Here is a 6,724-nt window from a genome sequence, read left to right on the forward strand (position 1 = left end):
AAAGAAGAGATGGAAATTCTAAATAGCGCAGCCCTCAATCCCACCTCTACAAAGTACAAACGCTCTCCGAAAAGTTGGTCTGTGATGCTCATCAAAGCCCATTAAGGCGCATCAGATTGTACTTACTCAGTCCAATCGTTTCAGTGTATAAATTACTCTCCAGGGTTTGGAGAGGTTCAGTAACTCTTTGAGGCCCTGGTCGGTGAGTAAGTACATCACAGCAGTCATTTCTCAATCGACCCTGTGGCCTCAATGCGTTAATGCACTCCCTGGGGGACAGGCTGGCTTAATAGTCTAGTCATCTATTCCTAAAGGCCTTAAAAATGGATGTCATTATGGTGGCACTCTTCCTTTCAACACAGATCTTAAGCCTGCCACGCAATATTACATTGAAGATACACTAATTGTCAGGATGGAGCTTCTTAGAGCTGAGACCCACATGCTCTTACCGGTTCATGCTCCCCGCCTCCGTTAGTGCGAAACTCTCCAACAATGAAACAATCAGCATTTCCAACCTGCTCAACAGCTGATATTTCATCCTAATGAAATATCCTCGGGAAACAAGTAGGAGAGTTGAAGCATTTAAACATTATGGAGTCGCAGGGCAAGTTTTAGAGTAGTCCTGAGTCTTATACAGCCTTGGAAATTTGCATCAGGATGAAGCCTTCCTGGGGTGATAAGTACAGAAGGAGGAAAGTCAAGTTGCTGGGGGCCGAAGGATGAGAAACAAAAAGAAATACGCTGGAAAGACTCTTCCCTAGGCCTTTCTATAAAAACATAGTCTTGTTTCTTCGGACAGTGGCATATATACTGGTTAACTGACTTTTACTTATCAATTGCCAAACATATACATTAAAGCAAAAGTTGAAGACTCAAAATAAGTGGTTGGTGCCTCAGGGGCCAATGGCAGGCCACCCCAAGAGAGGCCACAGTGGCATATAGATTTTGAGCTGAAAGACCCAAAAGACTGAGGAAGAAACTTTGATCGCCCCCCTCCCCAACAACTTCCGACAAAGAATTTAGAATGAAGGCCAAGCTCTAGAAAGAGAGCTATCACCATATACAAATACACTAGAAATGAAATAGAGGAGATAGACAAGGAACAACTGAGAAAAGTCAAAATTTTAAAATAGTTAAAATTCCTCTCTAGGTCCCATGTTTGTTTCTGTGTGGACAGCAAACATTTCCCCCTTTTTCATCTTTTTTTTTAATTTTTATTTATTTGACAGAGAGAGATCACAAGTAGGCAGAGAGGCAGGCAGAGAGAGAGAGGAGGAAGCAGGCTCCCTGCCGAGCAGAGAGCCTGATGCGGCGCTCAATCCTAGGACCCTGAGATCATGGCCTGAGCCGAAGGCAGAGGCTTAACCCACTGAGCCACCCAGGTGCCCCCCGCCCTTTTTTCGTCTTGCTGCGAGTTGCATTCCTTCCCTTTGAAGTCCCAGACGCTCCTTCCCCTTTCTCCTTAGTTCCGGGTGACACATATCACATTTGGCCTGTTTTGGGAATCTCGTGTGTGTATTCCCCATATGTAGGAAATGATATTTTATTTTCTACTGTTAATTTGTTTCCTGCCGAGTTAATCCATGATCTGTCTAAAAGAACATTGGACAGAGGAAAATTCTACCCCACCCCCACCCGACCTTTGGACATGGCTAACCTAATGTAATTCCGAGCTCTTCAAATGTTGGCTTTTTTTTTTTTCCTTCCACCTACAGGTTGTCTCAAGCTCCATGATACCATTTGGTTCTCAGCTACTACTTTGAGTACAAGTTGTAATTTTATATTCATTTATTTACACTCCCATGTTGTTCTTAAAAGGAGTTAAAGAACAGATATTAAGGACCTATTTTAAATCTTTGCTAGTTACCATGAGCATAAAAGACCTAGAGAGGGTAGTATTTTTGTAACCCACAAAGTTTTTGACTGCCTGGGCCTCCAGACTTCTAACACTTGCCTGTCACCTCTGTCTCGAGCAGCTCTGAGCCACCATTTAAAAAGTACACAAGGCTTTCCTCCTTCCACTCTTGTCTCCCCTAATTTTTTTTTAAGATTTTATTTATTTATTTGACAGAGAAAGAGAGAGATCACAAGTAGGAAGAGAGGCAGGCGGGGGGGGGGGGGAGCAGGCTCCCTGCTGAGCAAAGAGCCCGATGTGGGGCTCAATCCCAGGACCCTGGGATCATGACCCAAGCTGAAGGCAGAGGCTTTAACCCACTGAGCCAACCAGGTGCCCCTTGTCTCCCCTAATTTTATTGTGTCTCTCATTTACTCATTTAAGTCTACTCCCTTCGGACATAATCTGTTTTTTTTTTGTTTGTTTGTTTGTTTGTTTTTAAAGATTTTTATTTATTTATTTGACAGAGAGAGATCACAAGTAGACAGAGAGGCAGGCAGAGAGAGAGAGAGGGAAGCAGGATCCCTGCTGAGCAGAGAGCCCGATGTGGGACTTAATCCCAGGACCCTGAGATCATGACCTGAGCCGAAGGCAGCGGCTTAACCCACTGAGCCACCCAGGCGCCCTGTTTGTTTTTAAACAGGAACTATCCATAAAGAATTTCAAACAATGTGCCTCAAAACACACGAAGACTAATCATTGTCATGATTTTCACCTAACCTTGTGTTTTGTGTTTTAACTTTTATGTACGGGCACTCTCTGAACACTGAATCTATGTTTGTGTATCTTTCCTCTGTGGCTGAAGCTGTTCACACAAAATAAACTGGCAAGCATAAAATGAAATTTATTACAGTTCATCATAAGAATGGTCAAATACACCTTATCTGCTACAGCACGGTTGAATTGTTTACATCATTTAGACATGGTGTTAACTTTAAGAGAGTCCAGGAGATTACCAACAGCATATATTTGCATGCTATTTTAAAATTCATAAGCCCTTTCACACACTGGGACCCCATGTAAGCTAGGAAGGATTAAGGATCAGAGAAGTAAATTGATTTGCCAAAGATCACAAAGCTAATAAGTATTGGAATATGTAATTTTCACCTGGCATTTGGAAATGTGTGAATACACAGATTAGATGAGTACACAAGACTTGAGTCCTTGAGAAAATCATAACCAAGGGACTGGCATAGCGCCATTGTCAATTTTCAATAAATATTCTTGAAAAATGGACCCAAACTCATTTTGAGGTTGCTTGGTGTAATAAAAAGCAGCCCATGAAGATTTTTTTTTTTTTTAGATTTTTATTTATTTATTTGACAGACAGAGATCACAATAGGCAGAGAGGCAGGCAGAGAGAGAGGAGGAAGCAGGCTCCCTGCTGAGCAGAGAGCCTGATGCGGGGCTCGATCCCAGGACCCTGGGATCATGACCTGAGCCGAAGGCAGAGGCTTTAACCCACTGAGCCACCCAGGCGCCCCAAAAAGCAGCCCATGAAGTTTTAACACCCTGCCAAGACCATGGTCCCATTTGGAGTAGAGCACTCTGAGACAGTTTCTGTAAGTTGACGAGGTTCACGTAACGCAGAGGCCCCGTCACCCTTATCATTCAGTGACTGGTTCAAGGTCATAGGCAACTCTATATAGCTTGGACACAAAGAAGCCAAACACCTAGGGCTTCTTTGAAACTCGACCCAACAGAGATTGCCCAAATCAGGGGATGTTTAATGGACTCGATTATAATTTTTGTTAGGAAGTTAGGATCACTTGTTGGCCTTTTGGCTAAGATCATGTGTAGACAGGAAGTTAGGTACACGCAGAGTTCAGGTTGTATTCCAAACAATCATATCCTAAAATCTTGTGGGAGAACAAATGGCTTTGAGAAAAAATAAACGGGCCTTGAGGAGAATAGATGGGAAATACGACAGGTTTATGACAATGTCTAGTTGGGCAATTCCGTATCTGGTGCTGCTTTGTGCTGACTTCTCTCCAGCCATAAGAGTTAGTCTTCCTCAGTTGGGAGACTCCCAGGGAGGGGATTTATGCCGGTTGAATTCTTTTTGGCGGCTTTGCTTTTAGGAACATACAGGGAGTTAAGAAAAAGCCTCTTTCTGCAGCTGTTGTTTCTTCAATGTCTTCAGCTGAAAATAATCCTTACACCTCTACAACATATTCTAGACCCTTCGGCGCATAATCTTTTGTCCAGTGGCACTGCAGATCCCATTGTTAACTAAGGAGACTCTTAATTTTTTCTTCTCTGATGGAAACTTTGGGAAATCAGTTATTCGCTAGGATCCCTGAACATTCATTGGTAGCTGGTCAAGGGTACTTGAAGACGAAAGGACATCTTTTACTATCTTAGACAAACTCGGATCTATTTACCTTGTCTCTAAAAGTATCCTGATATTTAGGGCTCCTCTAAACACCCGAAATCTAGCATAACAAGGTTCAATGGGCTATAACTGGGTGATAGATTGTAATATGTGCTTGCTGTTTGAAAGGAGGGTGAAAGATCATGGCTAGACTATATGTTTGACCAATGGCCTGGAACACTGAAATGGGAAAGTCAAATGCATATGCATTGCAGTGATAAGGGAAGGATGTCTGTGGCAGAAATACTAGGAGTCCTAAGAGTTCTTTCTACCGTGTCTTTAATGTACTTTCTACGAGAGCATGTTTCTGAATTCACAACGAAAATAAATAGCAATATATAGTTTGGTATTCAAATATCTGCTTGATAAAAAGACTTTTCAGAATGTACCTTGGTGACAGGAAAATACAATCAGGAAATTTATTATACAGAATAACGACCATCCTTAAGATATCCATGATCTAATAAGCAGAAATTGTGAATATGCGACCGTATGCAAGAGGGACTTTGATGATGTGATTGAGTTAAGGATCTTCAGATGGGGAGATTATCCTGAATTACCTCAGTGAGTCCAATGTAACCACAAGAGTCCTTACCAGAGAATAAGGCAGGCAGGAGAGTCAGAGAAGAACGTATGGCAACAGAAGCAGAATGGGACTGATGTGATTATTGGAAGAGGGCAATGAGCCAAAGTACATCAGATGACTCTAGAAGCTGGAAAAAGCAAAGCACAGAGTCTCACCTAGACGCTCCAGGAGGATCACAGCCTTGCTGACACCTCAATTTTAGCTCAGTTGAGACGTATCCTTCTCCCGACCTCCAGAAATGTAAAATAATAAATCTGTGTTGTTTTAAGCCACTTCAGTGTGTGGCAATGGGTTATAGTAGCAATAGGAAATGAATATAGTATTATTTATTATGCTGTTGATACTTCCATTTCCTTAAATCAGGACTTGCTTATGCTTTAAGTTTAGTCCTTGGCAATAAATATGAGGATGTGACAGTTTATTTTGCAATGAAAAATACCATTCTTATTCATTAATGCCTCCATAAGACTTCAAACCATAATTAAAGACCAAAACACCAGCTCACTCATTTGATGTGGAACAAAAGCATAATTTAATTGTTTTTCTTCCCTGATGCACCCAATAGCATGAAGATAAGACCAGAGTGATAACTTTACATGTAAGAACCCACATCCTAAACACAGAAAAGGAAACCAAAGTCCATCAGAGAACTTGGCGCTGCCCTTAGTTTACAACATAGAGGGATGCCTGGTAGATGAAGATGTAGCCTCTGACCTTTCAGAATGAGATGGGCTTCCATGCCTCAGCAGACCAGGACCATCTAGGCCACCGGTAGAAGGAAGGGCCTCATTCACCTTCTATCAAAGCCTGCCTCCCAATAATACTGCTCTGCCTTTTGACTGTGAGCATGACCCAATTTCTGATCCGAGAATCTGCGAACATAAAATGTCCCTCCATGACATATTTGGACTCTATCCAGGAAGTATCCACAACCAGTTTAAACATCGCCTCTTCCCACCAGATACAGACCCAGAATTTGTGTCCTTTTACAACCTGGCCTCTACCCCAAATCCGTTTATTTCCAATTTCCATTCCCCATTGACCCAGCGCCACTCTGTTTCCCTGGGTCAGACAATCGGAAATAGATTAACCTTGAACATTACATGTATTACAATTGATGCAGCAAACATTAAGATAGCTTGTAAACACAGTCAATGTTCACAGCAGCTGTACCTAGCAGATGAAGAAGCTAGCTAGCCCTCCAGTCAGGTCGGCCTGATTCCAAAGCTCCTCCCTTACACCCTATCGTATATGGCCTTCCACTCAGACAATCGCGAATAAGGTCAGAATCTACCAACAGCAGAGAATCATCCGATCCTTGTGCCCACGCATGGTGCCAAACTCTAGAACTCCAGCTCTACCACCTTCTGCCTCAGTGCTGTCCCCCGCACTCACTTCCTAGATTACCTTAGTGAACATGATAAGCTTTTACATGCTAAACATCAAGACTGTGGTTTGCATTTCAAGAATTTATACCCATAAGGCCAAGCAATGATGAATGTAAGCATTTCATGACATAAAACAAGTGCATATGTTAGTGATGCCTTTTGATGCCCCCCAAAGAATCGGAGAATAAAGTTCCTTGCCTATAGGAATGACTGTGTTTATGAAATACTTGAATTAACATCCTAGAAATAAAAGGAAGCTTTTGGGGTACTGACTGCTACATCCTACAAGCTGAAATCCAATGGGTATTTTCACAACAATCCTCTGACCCAGGAGTGGCTCAGTGCTGAGCCAAAGCATACTTAATACCACTAAAGTAGAATGTTCACTGTCCTTCCAGTTAGGAGATAAATCAGTGGCCAATAAAAAATTGAGAAAATAGGGGCGCCTGGGTGGCTCAGTGGGTTAAAGCCTCTGCCTTCGG

Source organism: Enhydra lutris, unplaced genomic scaffold, assembly GCF_002288905.1.
Source record: "Enhydra lutris kenyoni isolate GAN:26980312 unplaced genomic scaffold, ASM228890v2 scaffoldscaffold53, whole genome shotgun sequence".
Lineage (NCBI taxonomy): Eukaryota > Metazoa > Chordata > Mammalia > Carnivora > Mustelidae > Enhydra > Enhydra lutris.